The 13,806-nt window shown below is 43.6% G+C and overlaps 1 long non-coding RNA gene across 3 annotated transcripts in view; it reads left to right on the plus strand.

Moving 5' to 3' along the window:
- Positions 1-13,806, plus strand: part of LOC138772246 (uncharacterized) — a 104,372-nt gene that overhangs the window by 1,137 nt on the left and 89,429 nt on the right. The gene's annotated exons all lie outside the window — the stretch shown is intronic.

Here is a 13,806-nt window from a genome sequence, read left to right on the forward strand (position 1 = left end):
ATAGATAGATAGATAGGAGATAGATAGATAGATATATAATATTCCCCCCCTGTGCTCCCCCTCATAGTAATATTCCCCCTGTGCTCCCCCATAGTAATATTCCCCCCGTGCTCCCCCCATAGTAATATTCCCCCCTGTGCTCCCCCCATAGTAATATTTCCCCCATGCTCTGCTCTACCCCCTTAGTAATATTCCCTTCATGCTCTGCTCCCCCCCATAGTATTATTCCCCCCATGCTCTGCTCCCCCCATAGTAATATTCCTTCCCCTGTGCTCTGCTCCCCCATTGTAATATTCCCCCCATGCTCTGCTCCCCCATAGTAATATTCCCTTCTCCTGCTCTGCTCCCCCCATAGTAATATTCCCCCCATGCTCTGCTCCCCCCATAGAAATAGTCCCCCCAGCTCCCCCCCATAGTTTTAATACCACCATGCTCTGCTCCACCCCCATAGTAATATTCCCCCCATGCTCTGCTCCCCCCATAGTAATATTCCCTCCATGCTCTGCTCCCCCCATAGTAATATTCCCCCCATGCTCTGTTCCCCCCATAGTAATATTCCCCCATGCTCTGCTCCCCCATAGTAATTTTCCTCCCCATGCTCTGCTCCCCCCATAGTAATATTCCCCCCATGCTCTGTTCCCCCATAGTAATATTCCCTTCTCCTGCTCTGCTCCCCCCATAGTAATAATACTACCATGCTCTGCCCCACCCCCATAGTAATATTCCCCCCATGCTCTGCTCCCCCCATAGTAATATTCCCCAATGCTCTGCTCCCCCCATAGTAATATTCCCCCCATGCTCTGTTCCCCCATAGTAATATTCCCCCATGCTCTGCTCCCCCATAGTAATTTTCCTCCCCATGCTCTGCTCCCCCATAGTAATATTCCCCCCATGTTCTGCTCCCCCCCATAGTAATATTCCCCCCATGTTCTGCTCCCCCCATAGTAATATTCCCCCCATGTTCTGCTCCCCCCCATAGTAATATTCCCCCCATGTTCTGCTCCCCCCATAGTAATATTCCCCCCATGTTCTGCTCCCCCCCATAGTAATATTCCCCCCATGTTCTGCTCCCCCCCATAGTAATATTCCCCCCATGTTCTGCTCCCCTCCCATAGTAATATTTCCCCCTGTATTGCTTAACACACACACACACAACAAAAAAAAACACATAATACTCACCTTATTCTGGCATGCGGCGGGTCCCTCTCTCCTCTTCTCTCCAGCCTGCAAGAAGCAGGCCGCCGCCGCACACATCTTGTTTCTCCATCACCTGGCTGCCAATACTAGCGCCCGAACACAGCTCCGCCCCCTTCCCAGGCCCCGCCGACCCAGCCGAGCAGCGCATGCTCGAGGGAGAAGATGTCTGCCGCGGCCTGCCGCATGCAGAGTGCTCGGCTGGGTCGGTGCAGTCCGGGGAGGGGGCGGAGCTGCGTTCGGGCGCCAGTATTGCCGGCCAGGTGATGGGGCAAAGGGGCGCAGGGGCAAGTGATGGAGCGGGTGGGCGGGCGGCCTGGGGTGCCACCAGCGCCCACTAGCTGTCGGCGCCCCGTGCGGTCGCCCGGCCCGCCCGCCTTTAGAAACGGCCCTGATAGGAGATTAGATAGATAGATAGATAGATAGATAGGAGATTAGATAGATAGATAGATAGATAGATAGGAGATTAGATAGATAGATAGGAGATAGATAGATAGATAGATAGATAGATAGATAGATAGGAGATAGATAGATAGATAGATAGATAGATAGATAGATAGGAGATAGATAGATAGATAGATAGGAGATAGATAGATAGATAGATAGATAGATAGGAGATAGATAGATAGATAGATAGATAGATAGATAGATAGATAGATAGATAGGAGATAGATAGATAGATAGGAGATAGATAGATAGATAGGAGATAGATAGATAGGAGATAGATAGGAGATAGATAGATAGATAGATAGAAGATAGATAGATAGGAGATAGATAGATAGGAGATAGATAGATAGGAGATAGATAGGAGATAGATAGATAGGAGATAGATAGGAGATAGATAGATAGATAGATAGATAGATAGATAGATAGATAGATAGATAGATAGAAGATAGATAGATAGATAGATAGATAGATAGGAGCCTAATAGCAGATCCAGTTTTAATTTAAAAGGGTACTCTGGAGATGTGTTTGTTTTTTTAATGAAATTGTTTTAGAAATTTATATAGATTTGTAAATTACTTCTAATTAAAAATCTCCAGTCTTCTAGTACTTGATTTTTTTTAATTTTTTTTTAACAGAAGTAATTTACAGATCTGACATCAGCTGATTTAAAAGCAATGTTTTTTCCCATCTGGAGTACCCCTTTAAGAACAATATTGATCCTTATATGGTAATTCTAAAGCAAAGCGACCATCTCCCTATCAGTAATGGTGACCTTTACTCACCGTAATTATACCGATATCTTTGATTTCAAAATTCACATTCTATGAGATGGAAAACTCTAACACCTACATCTGTGGATGCGCAGTAGCTGACAGACCATGATTTTTCCATCTTTAGCTTTGTAAGTATTAGAGGTATATACTGAAAGTACTGAAAAATGGGGATTCAAGGGGAGGGAGACGCTCTCTATGTCTTCAAGGGGCACATGAGGTATAAAGCCAGCGCATACTCCTAGGTTCCGTGCAAACTGCATTATATAGAAATAGAACTCGCAATATATTGTATAAGATCCAGCACTCACGCACGTCAGCATGTATGTTATACTTTATACTTATTCATAGGGCTCTGTTCAAGAAATGGGGGGCCAATAGAGTGTGGATGCAGAGGCCACGCCCACTTTGTATACAGCCCCGCCCACTTCACATCCCCTTGGTGTGAGCCGTACCGATAGAAAAGGTTTGCACACATAATAATGAATCCCCCACAAAGTCGCTATCCGGGGATGTGGTTTCTAATAAAATGTTGTGACATACTGTACGCCTCCTGAAAGAAATGTGAGTTTTTCAGCATGCTTTAAAGGGGTACTCCAATATTTTTTTTTTGTTGTTCAAATTACCTGGTGTGAGAAAGCTATATATTTGTAATTTACTTCTATTTAAAAATCTTTAGTCTTCCAGTACTTATCAACTGATGTATGTCCTGCAGGAAGTGGTGTATTCTTTCCAGTTGGACACAGTGCTCTCTGCTGCCACCTCTGTCCATGTCACAGAGGTGGCAGCAGAGAGCACTGTGTCAGATTGGAAAGAATACACCACTTCCTGCAGGACATACAGCAGCTGATAAGTACTGGAAGACTGGAGATTTTTTAATAGAAGTAAATAACAAATCTCTGGCACCAGTTTATTTTAAAGATTTTTTTTTTTTTGCTGGAGTACCCCTTTAAGCAGTGTGTGGGTATTACTTCCAAATGTAGCCCACCAAAATAATAAAAGAACAAAGGCAGTGACACTTACTATATAAGGAGTGCAGCTTTATTTGATAGTTTATATGATAGTCGCAATAAAAAGTGAAGAATGTATAATGTGCCAAAACAAGGCGATCCAGCCCTCACTTCTCTATAAACACTTGTCAGGCGGAGAGAAATGATTAGAAATACAGGGTGAAGCCGTGATTTATGGCGGGGAGCTCCACACTGTGGATTTACTGACGGCTGCTGCGATCCCTACCAGGGGAGAACCAGGAGGAAGCAGGCAGGTATAACAGGGGTGACAGAACAAAGGGTCGTGACCTGTCATCATCTGACATCACATCTTCTAAGAAACTGGCAACCCTCCAGCTGTTACAAAACTACAATTCCCATCATTCCTGGACAGCCAAAGCATGATGGGAATTGTAGTTTTGCAACAGTTGGAGGTCCGCAGGTCCCCCTTCCTTGTACTAAGAAAGGGTAAACTGCACATAAAACGTGAAAAGTACTTATCAGCTGCTGTATGTCCTACAGGAAGTGGTGTATTGCTACCAGTGTGACACAGTGCTCTCTGCTGCCACCTCTGTCCATGTCAGGAACTGTCCAGAGCAGGAGAGGTTTTCTATGGGGATTTGCTACTGCTCTAGACAGTTCCTGACATGGACAGAGGTGGCAGCAGAGAGCACTGTGTCAGACTGGAAAGAACACACCACTTCCTGTAGGACATACAGCAGCTGATAAGTACTGGAAGACTGGAGATTTTTAAATAAAAGTAATTTACAACTTTATATAACTTTCCGACACCACTTAATCAGCGTACCGCATTAAAGGGAACCTGCCACAAATGACATCCAGCCTGAAGGCACTATCATGTATAGAGCAGGAGGAAGTGAGCAGATTGATATCTGGCTTTGTAAGAAAAGCTTCAGGATAACTTGTCATTTAATCATGTAAATCTCAGGGCTAAGTAGTCGAGTGGGCAATCCTATTCAACCTATATGCACAAAGATAGCTGTCAATCAGTGATTAGGACCGCCCACTTGACTACTTAGCCCTGGATGAGCAGAGAGTTACACGAATCAAAGCATGTTATCCTGGAACTAAAACCATATATCAATCTTCTCTATAACATGCCGCCTGCAGATCCCTTTAACACCTCCATATACAATACTAACAAAGATGAGCGGATTGGTTCATTTCAGTGGGCCTAGTCAGCATTAGTATGTGATTGGAGGACTCCATAATCTGTCCAAAATTTCATGGTTAGGAAAAGAAGGATCTGGCATGTTTAGTGTCCAATTCTTTTATTCATCCCTGTTTTTTTGGGGACTTTTTAGGGCTCCTGGGTCTAGGTGCAACCTCGCCCTCTACACCCCCTATGGCAGGGATGGAGAATTTGTGACCCTCCTGCTGTTTAAAAAAAATCTTTCAAATCAACTGGTTCTAGAAGGTGCCAGAGATTTGTAATTTACTTCTATTAAAAAAAAAATCCAGCTTTTTAAAAGTTTCCCAGTACTTATCAGCTGCTGTAAGTCCTGCAGGAAGTGGTGTATTATCTCCACTCCGGGGAACAGGAAAGGTTTTTCTATGGGAATTAGCTACTGCCCTAGACAGTTCCTCACATGGACAGAGGTGGCAGCAGAGAGCAGGACATACAGCAGCTAAGTACTGGAAGTAATAGAAGTAAATTACAAATCTCTGACACTTTCTGACACCAGCTAATTTGAAAGAATTTTTTTTTTGGCCAGAGTACCCCTTTAAGGATGGGCTAATGCTGCCCAACAACGACAATGGGACTCTGTGGGACAAGAAGTGAATACTTTTTGGCCCGTTTTCTTATAATTCTGCAAAGAGTACTACTAGAGGTCACTTTCTTGACTTTGCATCTTCTATTTTATCTTTTTTTTATATTCCTGTGACATTCAGATTTCGTTTTCTCCATATTTTATCTTTCCTTTTATGTCACTCTAACTCTTCGGATTAGAATTGTATAAGACTTCCAGAATTCTCTTCTTAAACTGAATTTCCTAATCCGGGCTGGTTGGCTGGTAAACCTCCATTCTTCATCTATCACTTATTTTTTTTCTTTACCAGTCAGGACGATGAGTCACCCAGAATTCAATGTTCACAAAACCTTCTGCAAAACATGTTTTCAAATGAATAGAAGTAAAAAATAAGTCAGCATTAAAACATGATGCATAGCTTGTACATTGCACCGTATTGCCGAGGGACTGAAGAAATAACATTTGCATAATATTTCACTTATGATACCATCTATTCCTTTTTTTTTATTTTTGTGACTTTTTGTGAATTTTAATTTTTGTGATTTTTACAGAAAAAATTACTTTGCATAAGACTCAATTAAATAACTGCTACAGACATTTATATATTTTTGCAGAATTTTTTTCTTCTTACTTTTACTCTTAAAGGGGTATTCCAGAGACCAAAAATTATTATCTTTTTTTTTTTTTTAATACATTGTTTTAATAAAGTTATATTACTTTGGAATATAACTTTACTAAAATGAATGTGGGGGAGATTTATCAAAGGGTGTAAAATTTAGACTGGTGCAAACTGGCCACAGCAACCAATCACAGCTCAGCTTCCAGCTCTGGTGAAAGAAAAGAGCAGCTGTGATTGGCTGCTGTGGCCAGTTTGCACCAGTCTAAAATTTACACCCTTTGATAAATCTCCTCCTGTATCTTTTTTTTCTATAGACATATTCACTTCCATTGACCCTCAGCAGTAAGATAGCGACACAGGCCCCTTTGCTGCCCCCAATGTTTGCGCAGGGAACTGCAGGGCTCTCTAAGCCCTGTTGTTATGGGACCCTGCTCTGTATAAAGCTGTGCAGTAGGCGCTTGATAAGAGCAGGGGATTGGGAACTGCAGGGCAACACAATATATACATTTGACCCATCACTTAGAAAGGAAGGCCAAGGCAGGGGCAAAACCCTTGTGAGAGAGGGTAATTGCACAAGGGTAATTGCTAGAGATGAGCGAACTGTTCGGACTTTTGGTCAGAAAGCAGTCCGCTCGATCGTGATGCCCATGATCCCGGGTGCATTCTTGCGATCCCGGGTGCATAGTTGCGATCCCGGGAATATGCAGCCAGGATATTCCAGAGAATCGATCTAGAATTCTCTGGAATATCCTGGCCGCATATTCCCGGGAGCGCAACTATGCACCCGGGATCGCAAGAATGCACCCGGGATCACCGGCATCACGATCGAGCGCGGATGGTCCGACGGTCCACGCAACTCTAGTAATTGCCCCTGGCTTGGCCTTTCTTTCTAGATGAGAAATATGGCTCAAATCTATAGATATATATATACCGTATTTTCCGGCGTACAAGACGATTTTTTAACCCCGAAAAATCGTGGTTAAAGTCGGAGGTCGTCTTATACGCCGGGTATGGTCACCCCATACATTGAGGGGGGGGGCTCAAAAATGGCCCCATCCCCGCTGTATGGGACAATCACTATAAAAAAAACAAACCTTTAACTCACCTAGGGCCCGTTCCCGGCCTCCACGCGCCTCCCATACCGTTCCCGGCACAGGCTGTGTGACGTACACTACCTGCACCGGAGACGGAGATTGCCGAACATTCCCCGGGCAGCCGAGTGACTCATCGGAGAGGCTCGGAGACGCTCGGCTGCCGGAAGAGCTTCGGGAAGGCGGAGCCATGACACACAGTGCAGCTCCCGCTGTAGTGAGAAAGTGTGCCACACCGGACACGCCCCCTCCCACAGGGCAGCCACTGATTGGTGGAGCAGGGAGCAGTGCTCTGCCTGTTCTAGTGGAGAGCAGCAGCAGCAGGGCCACAGCTGGCAGTATAACTTGTGCACTGACAGCCAGCAGCAGGCAGAGGGGCTATGCCCACAGAAGTCATGATGGGGCCCCCTATGAGTGATGGGCTCCCGGGCAGCTGCCTACCCTGCCCAAATGGAAAGACGGCTCTGCCCTTTGATGTGAATGGGATCTGACATTCAATATGGCTGTCCAAGCCCTCACTAATACAATGGGCCCCATTGTAACCTTGCCAGCTTTCTGATGTAGATCTGAAAAGCCCCCATGTGTACTATGTAGTGTCCTTCATACCAGAAAGCATTGTAGTTTATGTTGCTTAGCTATCTGACCAAGATCAGGATGTATCACCTCTCGACTTGGTTTCCTTCAGATTCATATCTAAAGCAGATACAGACCCCAGGACTCCTGCTCGGCCTAGTAAACAATATTCTAGAGATTTCATGCAGTTTGAGTAGAAGATCCTAATCGTGTGTATATGCAGCAGTGACACCTAATGCAAGATCTGTAAGAGGAACCCCAACTTTATTATGTGCTCTCCTTATGTTGTAGAGAGGGGAAGTTTGGCCAGCTCAGAGAACAGGTCTGGGTTACACCCCAAGCATGTGTATTAGGATACTCACATTGTGATGCAGCTTATTTATGAAATTAAAAGGAATCCGTCACTAGGTTTGCTAGAAATGCTGAACTGATCGGTGTATTACTTACATCATTCTGTACAGACATTCTCCTAATATGCAGGAGAATGCGCTTTGTGATGTGCTATTCCCTGCACCCTGCAGTTGATTGCCAACTCTCTGAGTATAAACAGAATAGATAAACAACTGGCAGAGTGTGCTAGTGCTCATGAATATCCAGGACTACTGAGCACCTGCACGTAATCGAATGGACTAGTGTGTTGTGCTCAGAGTCTTTGGTATTCTGGGAATATCTCCAAATTATCCATTCTGTTCAGCTTCTCTGTCACTAATTTAAGCTACCCTGAGATAGAACAACATAAACCTACTGACAGAGTCTCTATAAAGGGGTACTCTAGTTAAAATCTTTATCTTTCAAATAAACTGGTTTCAGAAAGTTATGTAGACTTTAATTTACTTCTATTTAAAAATCTCCAGTCTTCCAGTACTTATCAGCTGCTGTATGTTCTGCAGGAAGTGGTGTATTCTCTCCAGTCTGACACAGTGCTCTCTGCTGCCACCTCTGTCCATGTCAGGAACTGTCCAGAGCAGCAGCAAATCCCCATAGAAACCCTCTCCTGCTCTGGACAGTTCCTGACATGGACAGAGGTGGCAGCAGAGAGCACTGTGTCAGACTGGAAAGAATACACCACTTCCTGCAGGACATACAGCAGCTGTTCAGTACAAGTTCAGGAAGACTGGAGATTTTTAAATATAAGTAAATTACAAATCTGTATAACTTTCTGAAACCAGTTGACTTGAAAGAAAAAGATTTTTTTTTTGCCGGAGTACCCCTTTAAAGCAGTGATAGTAGACATCTGGTTCTCCAGCTGTAGACGGCCGAGCTTGGCCCACGACTTATTGCACAGGGTACAGACTCCATCATCCTACACGGTGCACAGCTATGAATCGCCTCTCCTAGCCTCCTGGCCCAGCCTTCCCATTGAGTGCATAGGTAATCTGTGGATCACAAAGTTTTGCCTTAAAGTTTTATGTGTTTAAAAACTGCCATTAAGGGAAGTGCTGAGAGCGCACATCTGGCAGCGGCGCGGCCTTCTATCAAACATTTCTGATCCATATTGATTTTCCTTCATTGATCGCCGCGCTCCGGTTGGAAGCTCCTTTCTCTCTCTATAATACAGTTTTCCACCACACGCCCGTTGCACAGAAATAGGTCAGCGATCCGGCTCTCATCGCCCCCATGGCACACATTACACTTCCAAATGATATTAAAAATACATTAAGAAAATCATCTTTAGAAATGGAAACTGGCGGTCGGGGTTTCATATTCGGAATGTAAATGCTTCTGTAATTATTTTATAATGTCTCTTCGTTTTTTCCACTGCTGCTCTGCTATGGCTGTGATGCAAATCCTCCCCTTCCTATATATAATATATATATATATATATATATATATATATATATATATATATATATATATGGATGCTGCCAGCTCAGACATATGTGCATACTACCAGAAGGTTTGCTGACTGGGAAAACCAGGCCCCAGTCCCCCTGGCCGCCGTTTCTGTGCACATCTGGGATGTTTACATGTGCTTTGTATGGCAGCCAAATCCTTGCTAAGCAAATGGAGATGTGTGTTGTACGTTTGCTGCTTTGCATGAAATTAATTGATGCTATAATATAATACAGCTACATCTCAGACGCTGTTCCAGGAGCTTCCTGCAGTCTTAGGGTACTAGTACACGGAACGATAATCGGCAGAATCGGCCCTATCTGAACGATTATCGTTCCCTGTAATAAACACAACGATCAGCCAATGATCGTTGTCATCGGCTGATCGTTGATAAAAGGTTTGGACCTATAATTGTCGGGCACCGACCGCGCATCGCTACGTGTAATAGCAGTGAGCAGCCGGCGGCTGACGATATGCAAACAAAATACATTACCTATCCATGCTGCAGGGCTCTTCTTGCGCTCTGCCTCTCCCCAGGTCCCACGCTGCAGCTTTGAGCTGACAGGCCGCTCAGCCAGTCACAATGCGGCTGAGCAGCCTGTCTCAGCTGAAGCCGTTTACAGTTACTATCGGGCCTTCATCGGACCATGTAATACAACCCTTAGGCTGGGTTCTCACTACGTTTTTTTTCATCCGTTGGAAAAACAAGTGCCATTTTGGGCATCTATTTTGAGCAGTTTTTCCATTGACTTCTAGTATAAAAAAAAAAAAGCGGATCAAGACGCATCAGTTTTTTTAACGTACACAAAAATGTCCACCTAATTTTTTGTACGTTAAAAAAAAAAACAGATTCGTTTTGCTTTTTTTTTACAATGGAAGTTTTTTTTATCCATTTTCTGTAAAAAAAAAAAAAAATGGTATGAACCCAGCCTTACCCACTTGCATCTATGGTCTACCTTATTTGGGGTCTGTTTACAGAGGGAAAAAAAAATTCTGATAAATTTCCCTCGATGGTGCAAAGCTAGTTTTCACCCTCTTCATTTCAGGGGATACAGAGGATACACACAGCACAAAGAAACAGAAGCGTAGCAAAGAAGGGGTTACACTAAGCACCAAACTGCTGCTGATATTGCTGGTGATGGGGATTACATTCAGGAGGCAGCATTGTGTACTTACAGTAGTAAGAACAGAAGGGTCAGCTGCTCAGAACATTATGCTTGGATGAAGATAAGGAAGGAAGCCTTAAAGGGGTACTCCGAAGAACAAAATGGTTTTAGCTCAACTGGTGTCAGAAAGTTTTACAGATTTGTAAATCACTTCATTTCAAACATCTCCAGTCTTCCAGTACTTCTCAGCTGCTGTATGTCCTGCAGGAAGTGGTGTATTCTTTCCAGTCTGACACAGTGCTCTCTGCTGCCACCTCTGTCCATGTCAGGAACTGTCCAGAGCAGCAGCAAATCCCCATAGAAAACCTCTCCTGCTCTGGGCAGTTCCTGACATGGACATAGGTGGCAGCAGAGAGTACTGTGTCAGACTGGAAAGAATACCCCACTTCCTGCAGGACATACAGCAGCTGATAAGTAATGGAAGACTGGAGGTTTTTAAATAGAAGTAATTTACAAATCTGTATAACTTTCTAACACCAGTTAGGGGAGTACCCCTTTAATTTACTGCTCAGGCACACTGCGAATGTTCTGAAGGAGGCTGACAGACATACAGATATATGTATACAGACCAAACTCTGTCCTGTACATAGCAGTAGCTAAACATCCCCCAGCATCCTGTGCTTGCGGAAGCTAATAGGAAATACTGTACATACAACTGTATTGGCACATAATTGTATTTGTTTTCGGTATATGTTATTTTTTATATCTTTTTCCTCAGAGTACAATACTGTGCAGAAGTTGTATCCAGGTGTGGAAAAATTCTACACAGTGAGAATCCTTTCACATACAGAATTGTTGACCCTTAATCTTTATTAATAAAATGTAAAAAGAACAGAAATCTATAACAAATGAGTGTTTGGTGTGACCACCCTTTGCCTTCAGTATTGGTTCTTCCAGATGTGCAGCTGATGTTTGACAGCCAGAAAGGTCGATTGCCAACAACATGACCAATTGAGCTTTATGAAGGCCTTGTAATCGAGCACCAATTAACAAGATCAGCGCTCCTCTACTGACAAGCTTGGGCTATCTAATAGGGCCCTTAAAGGGACAGTGTCATGCCAAAATTACATATTGTAGAATATATTTTTTTCATCATAAACATATCTTTTAAGAATTTTTGGTGACTTTTTTTCTAATTTTCCATTTTTCTATTTAAAAAAATAAAATAATCCTCATATTTTGTAGTTTTGATTCTCATCACCAGGGCTAAAACTAAGCTGAGACTTCCGGTTGTGTCTGTGGTGATAAGAGGAGGCTGCTGTAAAGTGATCTTTACAGCAATGGAGAAAATGGCAGCTTCTTGTGGAATGACCTTTTCAAGGGTGACAGAGCGCGCTCAAAGATGTTTTACATTCATCTCAAGGGGACAGTCTGTCTTTTACTGTCTATGTCCATGAGGCTTGCGTTAAACTGAACTCAAGAACAAGAGGGCACAGTCAAAGGTTATTGGGGGAAAGATAAGGGGACAAGGATAGAGGACAAATAAGACATTGTATGGAAGTCGGACCCCCTGTCGGACCAGTTTGGTCCCTGGCTCCATTGTTTTGAATACAGCCACGGGTTGACACTTGACCTGTGGCTCTATGGAGCAGCCAGAGACAGACAAGTACAGGCGGCTCCACAGAGAATAATCAGAAATGAAGGTCTTGTATAGAGGTTGGACTCCCCACAATCTTTACTTGTCCCCTCTCCTGTGTGTAGGGGACAAGTTAGTTTTAAATGGAAAACCCCTTTAAAATGCTTGAATGCTCGACTTGTGATTGTAATGAACCGCACTGAAATCAGTGGGAGACTCAACCAGTTTACCAGTTGCCCCTACTCAGCAGCGTGGATGGTGCCTGATTTGCCTATTAAATTTTTGTATTATAATTTTTGTATATTTTGCTTAAACAAAATATACAAAAATTTTAACAAAAAATTACAATAGGTCTCTTCAAGACACATTAGAACCCTGGCAGTATGACGGCAACTGCAGGCATACCACCAGAGTTCTAATGTGTCTAACATGCCTATTAAGTTGGCCAATTTTATAATGCTCTTAAAAAAATTGGTGCAAATTCAATCTAAAAACCATTAAAAACTCTCTTCATTGTACAACGAGACCATTGATTGATGACCCCAAGTGAATTAGTCATTGAATAAGTCATGCTCATTCCTCGCTCATTCATTCTCCTCTCTCCCGTTTGAATTCTGCCTCGCACCTGACTGGTGTGAAAGTTTCCGCCTTGTGCTCTATTTATCTATCGCCTTCAATAAAGCTTTGTATTTTATTTTTGGAATCAGAGCTATTTTTTCCCTTCTCTAAATCCTGAACAAACTGCAGCTCGCGCAAGAAAAACCTCCAGTCTCTGGATGAAAACACTTAATTGATGCGATTTATAATATCAACAAACAGCCGGAACCCTAATTAAAAACAAAGACAATCTGTTCCGTGTTTCTTCCAGCAGGAATTAGAAAACCATAATTAGTTTTGTAATTTTGTTTTTCTGACTCGGTGTAATTCTTAACAGTACACTTATAGCCAATCAGGGAAAAGAAATTGTTTAACTCTATGATGATGTCATACCGTGCCAGGCGATGGCAGCGAGCGCCTACTGGCAGCCAATACTTTACAGCACTTAGCATAAAAACTATTTCCATTGGCCAATTGTCAATGTTTGCAGCAGTGAACCTGTAGAATTATATGGAGCTATTAAAATAAATGGCCATGGATGGCTCTAGAGTAGAGATGAACGCAACTGGAGCATGCTCAAGTACAGTTGTTCAGCATTTTATTACCGGTGGCTAAAGATGTTGGATGCAGCCCTAGGGAGTCCTGGAAACATGGGTACAGCCATAGGCTATGTACACACTTGGTAAGAGACCGGCCGTTCCGTCATCCAGCCGAGTTCACGGACCGGCCGGTCTCAGAAAAGATCATCCCCGGATGATCTTTAGCCGCGCTGAGCTCTGATGTGGGCGCTTCCGTGCTCGCCCACATCAGAACTCCCCACAGCACACAATGGAGCGTGCGGCGGGAGCCGCTCGCTCCATTGTGTGAACTGACATGTCGGGTTTCTACGGCGCTACTAGGGATCCCGGCCGGAGTGTATACTATGTGTTTACACTCCGGCCAGGATTCCCTCAGCCTGCAGCACTACGTAAGTTCTGCAGAAATTATGGCCGTTGTTACAACGGCCGTGATTTCTGCGGTACTTAAGTAGTGTGAACATAGCCATAAGCTGGATGTATGCATTTTTTGCCAGGCTGCCTCCAACTTCTTCAATCGTGGGTATTCAAATGCCAAACCATAAGACTCGGGCAGGCTCATCTCTACTCAAGAGACCCATCATGGGAGTAGCCCCCCCCTTCT

Source organism: Dendropsophus ebraccatus, chromosome 14, assembly GCF_027789765.1.
Source record: "Dendropsophus ebraccatus isolate aDenEbr1 chromosome 14, aDenEbr1.pat, whole genome shotgun sequence".
Lineage (NCBI taxonomy): Eukaryota > Metazoa > Chordata > Amphibia > Anura > Hylidae > Dendropsophus > Dendropsophus ebraccatus.